The sequence below is a fragment of the Austrofundulus limnaeus genome, unplaced genomic scaffold (assembly GCF_001266775.1).
Source record: "Austrofundulus limnaeus strain Quisiro unplaced genomic scaffold, Austrofundulus_limnaeus-1.0 Scaffold13, whole genome shotgun sequence".
NCBI classification, from domain to species: domain Eukaryota; kingdom Metazoa; phylum Chordata; class Actinopteri; order Cyprinodontiformes; family Rivulidae; genus Austrofundulus; species Austrofundulus limnaeus.
Window position 1 is genome coordinate 4259131 of NW_013952415.1, and position 16942 is coordinate 4276072.

General features: G+C 36.3%; 1 protein-coding gene across 1 annotated transcript in view; it reads right to left on the reverse strand.

Annotated features, from left to right (window-relative positions):
* Window positions 1–16942, reverse strand: part of skor2 (SKI family transcriptional corepressor 2) — a 92262-nt gene that overhangs the window by 7894 nt on the left and 67426 nt on the right. The gene's annotated exons all lie outside the window — the stretch shown is intronic.

Here is a 16942-nt window from a genome sequence, read left to right on the forward strand (position 1 = left end):
GTCGCAGACGGAGCAGTGAAGGGAAACTAGAATTGAGCGGCGCTGCGTAGGAAGGCAAGGGCCAGGCTACAGAAATAGAGATCTTGGAGAACACTACACTCAAAAAAACAGATTGTTGGATTTACTTAACTAAGTTATGTCAACAATTTCCACTTAACTAAGCTGAGTAAGTCCAACGTAACTTTGACAATTTATTTCAATGTAATTGTGCACGTTGCTTTATATTTACTCAACTTAGTTAGTTTAGTGGAAATTGTTGACATAACTACATTAAGTAAATCCAACAATCTGTTTTTTGAGTGTACACATGGGGTTTTCAGTTTAGTGACTATATGAGAATGATGTAGTGATTCTGGTACTTTTAAGGCCTCACTGGTTTTCAAGTCATCTAACAGGATATTTCTGCAGGTCTCATTCCACAAACATTAAATAAACTATTTGCATTAGTAACTCTTTTTTTTTATGAAGTTTGTACATGTTACAAACACTTTATTTAGGCTAAGCAACATTTGCAAGCATGCGTTTTACTTTAACTCTGACAAATGCAGATTTGAACAGACTTGTGGACAATTTAAACTTAAAACAACACATCTTTGCACTTGAAAGAGGATATTTTTTTCTGTAGAAGTTTTAAAGATGTTAATAGGTGCACAACTGAGATAGATTTTCTTTAGAAACTCTGAAAGCAAACTAAAAGAAGAAAATGATTCATTTCATTTTACACACATCCTTAAATATCCTTTCTTTTTACTGTTATAAAAAAATCTGCAGGGAATTCAGAGCCTGTTTATTCCCACAGTCCTCTGTCTCAGAAGCATCTTAATAAACACAACAGGATCGTTTTTTTATAGTCTGGATAATCTGGATCCGTGCGCGCGCAGAGGAGAACACGAGCCCCATCTGCTTCCTCTCAAACCAATTTAGGCTGTCCCCGCGCGTGCTTTTGTCTCGCGGACGGACGCCGCGGGAACACTCGATGGGACAGAGACATGGGTGGGAGAGGAGGGGGGAGGGTGACGTCACGATACGGATTGTAGGAAATATTATGGCTAAAATAAAATGGGATTACGCATGTTTTTATTGCAGAAATTTATTGTGTATTACACATTAAATGACAACACACACACTGAACTATAAAATGTGTGAATTTAATTGACTTTTGGTTTTGATTAAAACAACAACAACAAGATGATTTCTTAATAAAACTGATTTCTTCACAATTTTGGGGGCGCGTGGAACAACTTTCTGTCCCTCAGAAGGATGTGGCGCGTTATCCAAAGCAGAGCGTGACTAAACCACGAGAAACTGTGACAAAAAAAAAAAAAAGGTTTATTGGAACACAATGCGGCCATTAGCCCCGATGGAATACATTTCACTTTCTCCATAACGCATCAGCCGCTCGCCCTTTTGAGAAATTAATCATGCATTTAAAAAAAAGGATTGCTCGTGTGACCTCAGAGGGTCAAACCATTGGGGGGAGGGGGTGCGCAAAAGAGCCCCCCCCCCCCCAAAACATAATAAATTAAGAGGTACAAGAGTGAGCCTGAGACATTTAACATGAAATCTGTCAATAAATGACGCATGCCCCGGGCGCGTGATTATCATATTAAAATGCATCACCCTCCTTTTGTCAAAAGCCTCAATTACAACACAGCGTTGGCTTTTTTTTATTCTCTAATACAAAATTATTCCACTCAATTTCGGTCTTTAACTTGTTCATGGCTGGGGGAAAAAACTCCACTGCATTTGTGTTGATTTCTTATCAAATAAATCAGAATATAGAGGTCAAACAGATTCCATCTGATGTGGATTTGAAGGCAGATGTAGGGCGCGCGCATCACCCAGTTTTAATCCTTATTTAAGGCTGCGCGTCTTTTCTTCTCTTCCTCTTCTCAGATTTCCTGCGCGTCATCATTACAGAATAATAATAATAATAATAATAATAATAATAATAATAATAATAATAATAATAATAATAATAATAATAATAATATTACAATGACTAATACATAGTTTTGATGATAAAAAAGTGTTGTGAATTTAGGTGTGTGTGTGCGTGCCCCGCCTCCTCCTTGTGGCACAGGTGCGGGTCATTACTTTTTCCTGCTTCACGAAGCATCACTACATTAACACGATAAAAGAATGCAGAAACATTATTGGTCTATTTACAGTATTAGTCTTGCCATGTCACAGCCTATTAAGCTGCATTATTAGGCAGTGTATGGCAGCAATKGGCCGTCGTGTAAAATCAGAGCTTCTATATATGATGTTTTTTTTTCTTTTTTTTCCAGATTTATTTATTTTATTCAATATATATTTTTTCTCACACTATATCTATTGCATAGTAAATACAAAATACTTAGGCTCTTATTTTTAGTCTTTTTTTTCAGTCAGACCTCTGCTGCACTTCTGAATTTGCCTCAGGCATTTCTACCAATTAGAGGATGACACCAACCCACTATGATTCTATAAGTTATTAAAGATCTGGAACATATTGTCCATATAATTTTCAGAAAATGTAAAAAAAAAAGTATAAATAAATAAATAAATAAAAACTCCAGATGATGACAATCCGTTTTATTTTTAAAATCTTAAATCAGTGTATACGAGAATGAAAATGCACCATCTTTTTTCATAGTTGAGTTTAGATGTTGTTTGTTTTGAATATTTTGTCTTGGTTTTTTTTTTTACCAACACCAAGCAAGATTAGGATATTAATTACAAATCTGACTTGTGCACAATGAGAAAACTCAATAAACTGTTAAATAGCATTAAATTACAAACCATTATGTTTCAGTATATTTCTGATGTCCAACAGAGTCCATCCTGCTTTTAATCTAGTTCTYTGCAATGCCAGTTGAATTACTCATTATGGACAGAGAACAAGTCATTGTTTATTTAATTAAAACACAAAGTAGGAGTTTCACTCCTAATTCACATTTTCCTTCAAGACAGAAACATATTGAACATGCTTAATAAATCATAGCACAATGCACTTGAATGTCTAAAACCAAATAGGCAGACAAAACTTTTATTTTATTTTACAATAAATAGTTCAAAATTTAGGTGCAAACAATTTCATTTTGATTTATGAGTTATATCATTTTTATGGCTTTGTTATTTTCATCCTCAGTGTAATGTGTAAGTGTGGATTAACTACACTGCAGCCTTTCTTGATGGTAGAATAATACAAATCAGGGTGATTTATAATTATATGAATGTGAATAAATTTCACAAAAAGGTAACTTTTTGTTAAAATAATGATATTATAGGAATGGTGCACACACAAAGCTCTGATTTTATTTACCAAGCGATCCGGGTCTATAATTAAGGGCTTGCTTGACTTTTAATGATCCCTGCACACAAGCAAACTTGTGGAAGTTGTTTTAAGTGGAATGAGTAATGAGACGTTAACGGTGAACACTGAGCTGGAGCCAATTAGCTCGTCGGTGCAGACAGACAACTGGGCGCTGCTGTGTGCTTTTAAAGCAAGCAGAGAGTCTGCAAGGTCAGACGGAGCAGGGCGCGATGTATGTGTGTGTGTGTGTGTGTGTGTGTGTGTGTGTGCGTTTGTGTTTGTACATGTGAAATGTTGCAAAACATTTCTTTTTCTCGGACTGATTTGTAGTTACTGGACATGCTGGTAACACCATTGAAAAGAGGAACATCAACCCTCAAAAACTTCAAATAACCTGACTGAAAAGCCCAGAAAATTAACTCTAATGATGATTTAGTTGCTCTTTTTGTGGTCAAAATGAAAGCACTCTTCTCAGAGGAGATGGGTTACCAATGCAACCAAAATCTATTATAAACCTAAAGAAAATATCTGCTACAATACATTCCAATTTAAGGTTAATGAGCTTCACATGTAAAACCTCAAGTCCAGTTCATTAAAGCTTTTATCTTTTAAATTTAGCTCAGACTGATGTTCAAAAATAAAAAAAAGGTTTGCGGTGAAGGCTGCTTTTAAAGCAGCAGGGAGTGAATGCAACCAATGGCACAGTGTCTAWTTTTTATAGAAAACCCAATTTACTCAGCTTTGAAAATGTCCAAACACAGAAGTGTGAAACAAGTAATGTAAGTAAYGCAAAGTCAAATTGGAATACGTTTAGAGGGAAACTTTTACCATGCAGTCACTTGTATGGTGAATAAAGTACAACGTAAACTATACAGACAAAACGTCACATCACGTTCTATTATGCTACAGGTATAATTTGTTTTGATCAGAYTTATGAAGAAAATGAAATACAGCAAAAAAAAGAGAGCCAGAAAGCAAAAACAGAGAAATGGGAGGTGAGCCTCAGACTATAAGAAGTCTCATCCAAGAGAGTCATTCAGCTCTCTGCAGGGCGTCAAATCGACACATCTCTGCGGGGAGAAGATAACTAACAGAGATGATCTCACAGTATCATGGCTTAATTTTCTTTACTGGGGAATATTCAGTGCTAATGTAACTTAAATAGGCCATTGTGGGGCAGACTGCACGGCTTTTCATGGGACATAAAATCATGGAAACTCACCAAAAAGGAAGATTGGCACTTAGGCTTGCACAACGCGTTCAAATGGATTCTGAATGAATTACCACAAATGTCACCCCATCAGGCCTGCGCCAAGCCATTTTTGGCCTGTGTGAGTGCACGGCTTTGTGTATAAGTGAGCTGTGGGGGTAGTAAAGAATAAAAACTGAGGAAAGTAAATATGTGAGTTTAACAAAAATACTATTTCTGTTAACTAATTTCTGTAAATCTTTAAAAACCATAAAGACACTATAACTTTTGTGTTTTGTTTCTTACAACTCGTAGAGTTGTGTGCAGCTCAAAAACCAAGAATTTCTGAAAAAAAACTTGTTGAGCTAAGTTAATAATCAGAACTAGTTAAATAATTATTAGGTGTTTTTACAAGCAGTCACAACATGTCACTAATTTCTCAATCAGTCCAATATGTTACATTTCCAACCACTGACTCTTTGATATGATACGTAATTTTAACTCATGGACATCTTTTGTGAAAGTTCAATTTTCTCATTTCGGTGCACACTACCAGAGTCCAACATGTAAATATTTATGCCTCTGCCTACTTTTGACCAAGAGGCTTTTATGCATTACACTGTAGACATGATGCATTTGTGTGTTTCATCATGTCTGTCCAGCTGCCTGAGTAAACAAGGGCTACGTTAATGTTGGACGTTAAGGGCTCTATTAGTGCTACTGACAGGAAGCGGAACAAGCCAGGCTTTTTCTATTTGTCTATTATTAATGAGGACCTGAGGTTAAACTACCGCTTAATCACCAGGCATTATAGAGAGTGATGCAGAGATACAGAGATGGAAAGAGTCAAGAAAAAAGTGTGTTGAAAGAGGCTTTTTATTTTTCTAGAAATTGGACAAAAAGGGGAAAAGTGGGGATAAAAAGCTATTGATACTTGAATGTAAAAATAATTTGTTGTTGCAAAAAAAATGAAGCAAAACATATTTTTTCTAATGACCACTAAATACATTTTTTATATCCAAATTTGATACTCCTAACAGACAGATGATAAACTGTGAGCATCTGTCACATCGTCATTCTGGATTGACATGTTTTTAAAATTTGGTCAGAAAACACAAGCATCACTTTCAGCCCCGTGTTTGTTAGTGCTCATTCCTCTCACACAATCACACAATATGCATATCCCCCTCACCTCAGAAAGGCTTTTATTGTGTAATCCTGTGATCAGGCGTGTAGTTAATCCCCTTAAATACATACAGTATGATGGAGATGCAGTCAGTCACACATAAACATGCATCATTGATCTCTGTCAGATTCAATATTTCCCTATTTATTGTGTTTTTGTCTCTGTTGAAAGAAAACAAAGCAAATATGATTTTAATTTATTCATTTTAAAGCAGTAAGTATAATATTAGAAAAATCAATTAAGTCTTTTAAGAAATATAATCTGAGTCTGAAGCCCCTAAATGCTGTAAATGAGGTAAATGAGTAAATTTTAATTAAATATAATTCAGTTTTAATATTTTTACTGTTAGACTTTTATTTCCAAACTTTCCCCTGCCAGTGTTTTGGCCTAATTTATTAACGTTACTTTGAATGATCAAATATTTCTACAAGTTTCTGTTAAATCGCAGCCACAAACAGTTGACAAACTTAGAGCAAAGTTGTGTTTTGCCACATTTTTGTACTTCAGAAAAGACAAGCGACAAATAAAAGGTGTAAAAAAGTAATGGTCAAAACATTAACAACAAATCACTTTCTACAAAACAAGACAAAACAAAACAAAACAAAAAAAGCTTAATAGAAAGAAAAAGATAAAATAAAATCCAATAAACAAAACCCAAGAACAGCCTGCTGGATTGAAGCATGCATTTCTCTCCCGCAATTAATGTTCAAACCCCCGAAAAACACTTTCACTTTTCAATTATTTCATTTGTAATTATTTGATATTCGTGTTAAATGAAGTTCTGCTTAAGGGCTCGTCATTATAGATGGAGGCTGGCGTTTAAAGAGGGGCCACTGGGCAAAATGGTAAACAATGGAATTAAATGGTAATAATTATTGTTCCAGAAAATAATTATTGTACATCAGCGCTGGAGTTTAAATAACAAAAAATATTAGCTGCTTTTGTCTGTGAGATAACAATATGTGTATTGCGTGTGTGTGTGTGTGTGTTTTGGCTTAAGTTGAATCACATGTAGTCCACAGATAGGGTGAACAACACACACAGGCAGCATGAGATTAAAACACACCAGGCAGAAAAGAAATGCACTGCTTCGTATTTCCTCAAACTTCTAAACAKTTTACTGAATACATTTCCTAAACTCATTTATTTTTATGTTATTTAGTTTTAATGCAGCCTGGAAAAACAGTATGTTTATTATAGATATAAACATTTTCAGCACCTGTAAACAACAGAACTGTGGCAATTGAAAAATGACACCCCCCCACAATAAATTGTGATGTTTCTTTGACAGAAGTGTTTGTCTTCCAAATAGGATTATAGACCTCCCATATGGATGAGTTTCACATTGTTTTTGATATGTTGATCCCCCCACTATCCCCCATTAAAAGACAGCATCAAAACAGCTTCTGCCTTATCGCTCACSGCTGATCCACCGCTGCATCTTTTACCAGTAAAGTGTGGGATTAACAGGGAGGACATGCAGGGTGGGAGGCAGTGATCGGATGGTGTTAATGACAACAGGGATGTGAGCCTTTGTTGCTGCTGCTGATGCCACCCAAACAAGCATGCAGCATAAGTCACATGCATTAAAAAACATGTTTGCTGGTGTGAGTACACACAAACACACAGGGCCTTTTTAACACGCACACACACACATTACACACTGTATAACAAGATGTTTTTCCACATCACTCTTAATGGATTATTTTCCCACTAGACATTAATACAATCTTTTGTATTTTTCACAACCTACTGACAGATGTCAGGAATGACTGTCAGCGAATTTATCAAAACATCTACTTAAGGTAATTCATATGAAAGTACTTGCCAAACAAGTTCAAGTAGTGATTATAATAGGGTGATAATCAGAAAGTAATATTGTATTTGGACTTGAGAAATTATTTTTTAAAATAAAAACTTGTTATAGAAAATAAAGAATAAACTGAGATCAAGTCACACTAGCACTAATCAGAAAAAAACATGGTTTTATTGTAGCAATAAAATACCACCCRTCAATATTTTTCACCCCCTTGTTTCAGGGTCCTGGAGAGACATTTAAGATATATTTTTGTYAGTAAAAACTAAAGTTTGTAGGAACTGGAAACAACTATACAACCATCAAATGAGAAAGTTTTACCAGCAAATTTCAGTCCCAATTGCCTTGCATTGGCCATTCTTTCTCGCATTTTCTCTGGTGTTCATTATTAGTCCCAGATTAAAAGTCATAGCTGACAGCTTAAATATGTTTCGGTGTAAGTATTTATATGTAAGCCTCGATGCTCAGGAGGAATCTGCGCACTAAGTAAGAAACATGAAGTGGAACAAATTGACATATGGTGCTCAGGGAGGCACACAGTTTGGGTGGYTCTCATGTTGTCAGTGTTACTTTGGTTACTGATGACAGCTGTGCTCAGCTGTAATTTGCTTATATTAAAAGCAAGCAGACAGTCATAATCTAACTTTATCACTTTCACTCACTCTGTCTGAGATAAATAAATAAGGGCAACATGTTCAATTTTAAATCTAAACTTTATATGTGATCCATTAACGTGCTGCCCAGATGTTGATACAGTAATCCCAGGCCAGAAGTTTAATAGCGATTTGCACTGAATCAAAAATGGAGCTATGGTTCTTGCAACAGGAGGAATATGCACACGGTCACTTTAATTTGTTTCAAAAAGAATAATAGTGTTATTCGGTTGTGATTACAGATTAAAAAGATTGACTCCAGTTTTTACAAATGAACTAATTAGGTTTGCTTGGTTGGATTAAAAGGTTGAAAACTACTTGGTTAGGTTCATGGTTGTGAACTAAGTCAACTGATTTAGAAACGATAACACTTAGCATAAACATTAATAATAAGATATGTAGGCATTACTTCCTCCAGTTGAACATGTGTTACCAGGTTTGGTCGTTGAAACATTTACAGAAACAGCTTGAGTTTAGTTTAGCAATGGCAACTCACACAGACACAGAGACCACTTTTGCTTTAATGAAAGTGCTTTAAAAAATAAAAACAGAATCAAAAATGACTAACTTGTTGCTGAAAATCAATGTCAACCTTCAACAATCAGTGGAATATTATAGATTTCCTATTCTGAAGCAGTTGTTCAGCAAACTGCTGAGGACGCAGAAGAGGATGAACAGAAAATGTGAAATATGAAATAAAATGAGGCAACAGAGACAGTGGTCACAAATGGCTTAAAGCTAACAGACTGACTGTACCTTCACCTTTTCTCCCAAACGATTAGTCTTTGAAAAATAAGTTGGACTATTCACAGCTGAAGCTGTAAACTTGATTCAAAAGAAAAAAATTTTATTTTCTTTGACTCAGAAAAGTTGTGAGGGGACATCTTTCTTTCAGACAAAAAAGCTGGTGGAAATGCATCACAGATCATAGAGTAAAGCTGTAAGTTTTCAGGAGATGTGACAAGCACTACTCCCATCTTGGGTGCTTAATGTCCTGACATTCATGGAACTGTATGAGGATCAAAATTAAGACTATTATGCAATCTGCGGTTGCTACATCCTTGTAGCAAGAGGCTATATCTATTCCTAAGACAGCTATTGATTTGATTGATGATAGGTAAGTGAGCAGCTGACCCCGGTAACTGAGAGGTCGGCACTGACAAATAAGGAGACTTTTCATTTGAGTTATGTAGAGGCTAGCGACTAGCATGGATAAGCTGGCATTAGCATTGTAGAGGCTAGCGACTAGCATGCATAAACTGGCATTAGCATTGTAGAGGCTAGCGGCGACTAGCATGGATAAGCTGGTGTTAACATTGCAGAGGCTAGCGACTAGCATGGATAAGCTGGCATTAGCATTGTAGAGGCTAGCGACTAGCATGCATAAACATGCATTAGCATTGTGGAGGACAGCAACTAGCATGGATAAGCTGGTGTTAGTATTGTAGAGGCTAGCGACTAGCATGGATAAGCTGGTGTTAGCATGGAGAGGTGACTAGCATGGGATAGCCTCCTTCTACAAGGATGTAGCAACCGTGGGTTGTGCAATAGTCTTAATTTTGGCCCTCATACCACGCCATAGATATTGGGAACAGGATTAATCAAGGGCAATCAGAATGTGCAGCGGATTTCTCATGCAACAAAAGTGTTAAATTCCTAGTAACAGTCGTCTAGAGAGAAATAAATTTCTGAACATCTATAAATATAATTTGAACAGAAGTTACTGTGTTGTTCTGCTAAGCTGGGGAAAGATGCAACGCTTATTACGATATCAAATTATTATGTAGCTGCAATGTTTGTTTGCTTTCGGCTGCAGAAAATGTGTCACATGGTTGAGCAACTCGAGTGCAACTGAAAATGTGAGATTGAGACACCATTATAAGCTGATCCTCACTTGATCTCTAAATGAACGGTACATATTTAAATCTCTCTTCCGTTTATGTTTTGCTCACTCTGAGTTTGACCTGCTCATAAACCTCTAAGATGTATTTGAAAAACAGAGACCATGGGCCGGAGAGTAGATCTTTAAATGTTCCGTCTGCTGGCCTTCGCATCCCTTCGGGTGACCTTTGCTGACAGATTTCAGGCTGCAAATGGAAGCCACAATGAAAGTGATTTTAGCTTTTGTTTTATGTGCTTATGCCAATTCTTTAATCAGACCAACAGGTTGTTTTTGTATAAATCAACTATTCATAAAAGAAAAAAAAAGATGTTGATATAATTATTTATACCTTGACAAAAAATACAAACAAACAAACTGTACTAATTCAGGAAACAATCTCACTCAAATCTTTACTTGTGGTATTAGAGATTTCCTGACCATAAATCCTAAAGATGTGAGATTAGTTAAATATGGTTTCATCATTTCAGCTGATTCAGGTCACATTTATAAAATCCTCTGAGTGTACTTCAAAAGTTCATCCACAACCAAAAGCCACATAAGTTCCAGAAATAGCTCAGATTAACTTTTGATTTGCATACCATGTGTTTTGTACAGTAAACGATCGTACCGACAGCAGGGAAACGAAGACTGACTTAAAAAACAAACACAAACACTAAAACAACACACACAAAAAACTTCCCTCTGTGAAAATACGCATGAAAATTAGACTAACTAGAGAATTTAAAGTTCCTGCTAAAATGCCATGTGAACTATGCTGATTTTTTTCCCTGAAAGCTGCTAAGCTGAAAATGTTTAATATTAAAACCGTTAAAAGGAGTTAAATTTGAGCAGAAAAGAAGCTTAAAAAGCTTACATTTGAAAAAAAATCTCACAGAAGCCTTAAAAGGTATAAAATACTGTAGGTAAAAAAAGACAAAAAGATAAAATTGGCAAAAAATAATAAAAGAAGAAGCTAAAAGAAGCTGAAATTAAAACAAAGCAGTTGGAAAAAAGCAGAACGATAACATAAAACAAAAAGTGCAGTAAAGGTTTATAAATGTTTGAAAGGGTTTGAAGGATGTTGAAGATAACTCCATTCTGTTTCAATGAGAAAAAAAATAGCAGAAAACTCCAAATAGCTGAAAAAGCAAGTTGCTGAAATATCAAAGGTCAGAGCACCAGTTGCATAAATGAGCTGAATGTTTTGATACATGAATTACCTAAAATGCACAAAAATTGTTGAACGATTTATTTATTTATTTATTTATTTATTTATTTATTTATTTATTTATTTATTTATTTATTTAAAAGAAACAAAACAAAAATGAGTTAGCTGCCAAGAAACGTTTGGAAGAAAAATGGATTATCTCAGCATCGTGAATGCTCACTCACAATGCTCATTTTATAAATAAATGTAAAGTCAATTTAAAATCAGATTCTTCAGAACCAGAGGAAGTGAAGGAGTGGAAGTGATGGTACGGCAGAAAGAGCTCCATGACCCACTTTAGCGCTTTTGATGAAATGATTGTAATGGTGGTAAAATTTTATCATGTTTAACTTTTTTTTTTCTGCAGCACTTGGGGGGGAAAAAGGGTTCCTGGAGTGTTTTAATTATTTAAAATATTTAATCTATTTTCGTCACTGGGCGTTTCTCCGGAAGCATTTGATAAGATTTGACTGATTGGTGACATCACTTTCCCTCCCCTCCTCTCTCCTCTTCCTCCTCCTCTGGTCCGTCCTTCACGTCACACACACAGTGTCTTGTGGGATCCGGGAAATGATTAAAGACGACAGTTTCAAATACCTTTCAAGTATCTCCCTGATGGCAACTCAAAGTATGGAGAAAGTGGCAGTTGGCAATGCCACCCTGCCCTTTGCAGACAAAAGAGCTGAACATTTGAGAGACATATATACCCCAGAATATTTGCCTTTCCGTTCTGATTTGGAGTGCAACAAATATTCCCTGCTTTTGTGGATAAATGTGAGCGTAACAACAAATAATTAGCAATATGAGTATGTTTTTGTTCCTGTGTTCAATTTCATACAAGTAGGAGAAGTAAAAAAAAGTACCATGGCTCTCTAAAATAATGTTTTATCTCYTTTAAATCTGTAAAACACCCGAGTGTCTTGTTCATGGTGACACACATTCAAGGTCCCTCATTGTGGAGCCCTGCTCACCGTGCCATGACAAAAMGGTGTGCATGTGTGACTACACATGTGTGTGCATGTCCTTGTGCGGTATGCGACTTTATATGTGTGTGCATAGGTCTGTGAGGGAAAGATAATGAGATCTTGTTCAGATGAGGCCCGGTCTTGATCCCCARAAGCCCTGGACTCATTTCTGCGAGAAACCTCCGAACGGAGTGAACCTGAGACTGAGCACTGCCTGCAGAAACATAAACTTGGTCTTTCAGAGGGTTCATAAACCCACGGAAATCCTTTGGTTTTTATAACGGGAAACCTTTTCATCAACTTCYTCCCCCATCGTTATTTAACTTAACCCACCCATCAAAACATTAAGTTTATTGTCAAAAATAGAGGTCTGCAAAACCAAGATCCCTGTGTGTTTTTGAAGGCAAAATATTAGATTCCTTTTATTCAGAGCAAATTGTTCACATAAAAAACATATTTCATATTCAGTACTTTATCATTTGTTTATCCAACAGATGAAAATATTGCAAATTTGTGATTGCGCTGAATTCAGAGTTTTTAAACTGTTGTGCTTTGTTTCCCGTCTTCTCTCCATCACTTCCTCTCCTCCCTCCTACGCATACCTGTCAGCCAGACTCACCATGCGAGTCAGCCAGAGCTATCACTGTTGCCTTTCCGTTTTGGCATTGTTCAAACTAAATGGAAACAAGGTAATTAGCTTGTTACAATTAAAGCGAGACAAGCGGATGAATTGTAATCACCCGCAATGAAGTTCCCGCTTTCTCCCCTGCAGCCTCCAACAGRCCAGCTGAGCTATCCTCATTTGCATAATTAAAATATACAAATGATAATGGATTTTGTAGTCAATGTCCAGAGGCTGCAGAGACAGAGATGAGGGAAAAAAGAAGAAAAAAAATGAAATCACAATAACAACCCACGATACTTTCGCCTAGAGGATAGGGAGAAAAGGTGGAGCGGAGACAGGAAGGAAACTCTGGGTCCACTGGAGGAAAAAAAATGGAAAGAGAGAGAAGAAAGTGAAGATAATAAGAGATAAATGAGTGAGAGAAGAGACGGGCGGACCATCAGAGGGAGCAGAATAAAGGTGAACCAATTACATTTGCAAATAGCATATGCCTGGCCCCGGCCTGCGATGCCCTCCCTCTGGGGAAGTCTTCTGCCTGATTACATGAAATTGGGATAGAATTAAACATCTAAGAATTGTCCGAAGACAAACCAAAATGAAATTAGAACCCAACGTCTTCTTTACCTCGCGGTGCCAAAGGGCCACGCGGCAGGGACAGAAGGGGAAACAGAAGGATTTTTGCAATTAGGCGAGGGACAATGTTGGTGAAATTAGGCCTTAGAGCTGCTTTCTTCCTCCCTCTGCTTTTCATTTCTCCACCTTTCCTCTGGTTTTTACGTAGCTTTTTTTTCTATTTTTACCATCAGAAAGTTTTGAGGCATAACATCTGTCATATTTTAAAGCTAATGCAGTAACATTTTGTTACACGCACAATAATGACATGCTACCTTGCTGTGTCAGAATACTCTTACACGTGTGCCCTTGTGAGTGTGACATTGGAGCAATGTTTGCTGTGGGTGATCGGCAAAGCCCCCAAAACCAACAAATGAAAAGCTCTTCAGTCACCAAACTTGCATCTCTACATTAAATATTGAGGGGTGAGTGTACTTATGTAGAGAAGGGGGTCTCCTCAAAAACATAGTTTATTTTCCCAAAGACAAAACAGCTTTGTGACAAAAAAGTCCGGTAACTCTTTCTTTTACTGTACCCTTATTACTATGTAATTACAAGGTAATAAAACATGTAATTACTACCTTATTACCATGTAATTAYGTGGTAATTAGGGTACAATTTTACTATATAATTAACTGTCTGCAGTAATGTAGCACTAACCTGGTAATGTATTACAATTCATTATGTAACACCTAAATAAGTARAAGGTAATTTGGACAGTTTTAAAGTTATATTTTATTGCAATTGACCACTAACCTCAAAATTTAGTTGCATTCTTTTGGTTATAAATATAGTGTTGAGTTACTATTGAATGGTAATTTTATTGTAGTTACCCAATAAGGTTAGTTTTACTAACAGTAATTTGTCTTTTGTACCATAACTACCACGTAATTACATAGTAATAAGGGTACCGTAAAAGAAAGCGTTACCAAAAGTCCTTCAAACCGCTTCCAGTGATTTTTGTTTTCCATTTTCTGCTTCTCATCCTTCACTTGCAAAGAAAAAAAAAAGAAAATATATATTTTGAAAGGCGAAACATTTCATTCTGGAAAGTACCAAATTAGAGAGAATTGTGCTATTATTATGATAATAATACAAATAAGAAAAGTGCATATTTTCTGTTCTCTTCCACTTCATTTACCACTCCATTCAGCTATCCCACAGGGATCAAAAATAAYACATTTAACTTGTAATCGGATCACATCTGATCTAAAGTGAAGATGCACATCATACAGTTATTCTCATTTTATTACCAAACAACCACTTCACTTGTAATGGCAAGACAATGTTGTTTTCACTGCTTTTCAAACAGCAGGACGTTACACACTCCGTGGTGCTTTCCACACCCTGCATGATTAATGAAAAAAAAAGTTTTAACCCTTAAAATAGTAGATATTTTTAACCTATTGTTGTGACTGCTACCTCCCTCTCTCTTGTAAATAATAAAAAAATTGTTGACAAGATGATATTTTCACTTGTTTCATTAAGTCTTGATTAAAACTATATTTTTCAAGCCTAAATTATAAACCACAATGTGATGATGAAGGAAAGATGTTCAGTTTTCCATTCCCGTTACAGTTACCTTATAAAAAACAAACAAACAAAAAAAAAAAACACGATTTAATCATAGAAAATAAGTCTACAATTAAAAGCTCAGCATTTCTTAAAGGAATGCAGTCAGAGTTTTTGACCAAGATCATTTTATGATAAGAAGGAACAGAGTTAGATCTTGCAAGATGTAAGTACAACTATTAGCTACTACCACCTCTTTTTATTCTTTCTCTTTGGTTGTTTCTGTTCTCCTTTAGTGCAAACTGTTAACAGTATGTGTGAAATAAAAAAAAAGGTTTTCACTATTTCCTTCCTCCATCTCTTCCAACACATATTTTTACTCTTATTGTCTTACTTCTCTTTCTTTTACACATATTCCCATTTGCTTACAACTTTCCTCTCACTAACTTTGTTCCCACCAACTTATTTTTTAAATTTTATTTTTGTGCTCATGGTAATTGCATTTTTCTCTGTCTTTATATGCGCTTGCATAAATCTCTGTGAGTGCAGCTCCCTGTTAACATTAGCCTTATTGTCTTTTTTTCTGTATGTGTGTGTGAATGAAAGCAATAACAGAGGCAGAGCTGTAAGTAAATAATGAGGAGTAATCAAAGTTAATGGAACCCAATGGGAGACCCAGCTTCTGTGTGTGGCAATAATCTCATTTAGAGACAGARGCAGATTTAGTGGATAATTGGGGCCTAAGTACACACTGATTCCCCTGCTAACTAACCAGCTAACTAACTGAGCGGCTGAAGCTCATTTTCTTCACACAGACAGAGATGGAACACAAACAAAGAAGCGTTTGGAGCACTTGGTCATATTTGTTTCAGAGTTTGAAAAAAAAAGTGTTGTATGTTTAACGAGTTTTCCCCTATTCTACAATCGTTTCACATTTTAGTAAATCCCCTCGATTCCACACACCTTTTTTTGTGTGGAAGTAGCTGAGACTAATCCTCAACTCATCTTGTAAGCACCAGTGTGTGAGGTGCAGGCAGAATGACCCAGGCCGCAGGCAGGATCAAAAAGGAAAAAAAAACAAAACAAAGTCTTTAAAAGGCAAAATGCTGTCAAGGCAGCTCAACAACTCATGATACTCAGGAGAAACTCAGGAAAACAACCACACTGGCTGGGGAAGCAGCACAATGAACAGAAACCAGACTGAGGACAAGACACAGAATATAAAGACAACTAATTAAGGACAATAAGAAACACCTGGAGGAGACACAAGAGGAAACAGGTGAGCTTGGGTGGGGCTGGAGCAGGGCAGAGATACACAGGGAAACACTGAAACACTAGAAAACTAAGGCAGAAAAGCATTCAGACCATGACACAGTGTGGTACAAAGTACCTCAAAGCCACACTCGAGAGAAAGTAAAAATATCTTACCATAAATTTACTATGAAAAATCTTTTTTTAAAACTTTATATTGTATTATAATGCTATTCCTTTATCAAAACATACACAGTGTTGCTTTGACTCAATTCRTAAAACTTTGAATATCCTGTAACCACAAGGAGCTACATAAACGCATGCTGGTACAAATCTCTGCCTACTTGTACAAAACTGGAGTTCAGTCAGCAGTCCAGCCTGCGCCCCACAGAGCACCCATCCCCTGAAACATTGTTTGAAAACATGCTGAAGTGGGACTGTCAGAAATGGTAGGAGGTTCTTAAAAAAACAGAACAATTTCAAGGCATTTAGACAGACTAGCAGTGTTTCCATCCAATTCTAATGTGCATTTTGAGTGCGTCAGACATGTTTCCATTAACTCACTTGGAGCAAATCAACCAGGTTACGTAAAGTGTAACTAAGTCAGATGTTGACGTTACTCATAGCTKTAGTAAACAGAAGTAAAGTCACAAACTCACAGGGACTACACATCTCGGGACAATGAAGAGAAGTTATCAGGAATGTGTTGCTACTATATCCACTGAGTATAAAAGTCAACTGAAAAG